This window comes from Mesitornis unicolor, unplaced genomic scaffold (assembly GCF_000695765.1).
Source record: "Mesitornis unicolor isolate BGI_N332 unplaced genomic scaffold, ASM69576v1 scaffold20775, whole genome shotgun sequence".
In the NCBI taxonomy this organism is placed as follows: Eukaryota; Metazoa; Chordata; class Aves; order Mesitornithiformes; family Mesitornithidae; genus Mesitornis; species Mesitornis unicolor.
Window position 1 is genome coordinate 5,735 of NW_010183721.1, and position 218 is coordinate 5,952.

Genomic DNA, 218 nt, shown 5'->3' on the forward strand with positions numbered 1-218 from the left:
CTCAACGTAAGACACAGACAAATGCCTAAACCTGTGAGTACAATGCCGATATTTATAGAGCCGCCTCGTCTCTGATTGGACGATGCGAAACACGATTTCATTGGGTGCCGTTACAATCCTTGTCTATGCCCAAGGATACTGAAATAGCCGGTGACTGCAACCTCCACGCCGTCCCACCCCCACTTCCACCGCGCTCCGAGTAACGGCTTCCTCGGTGA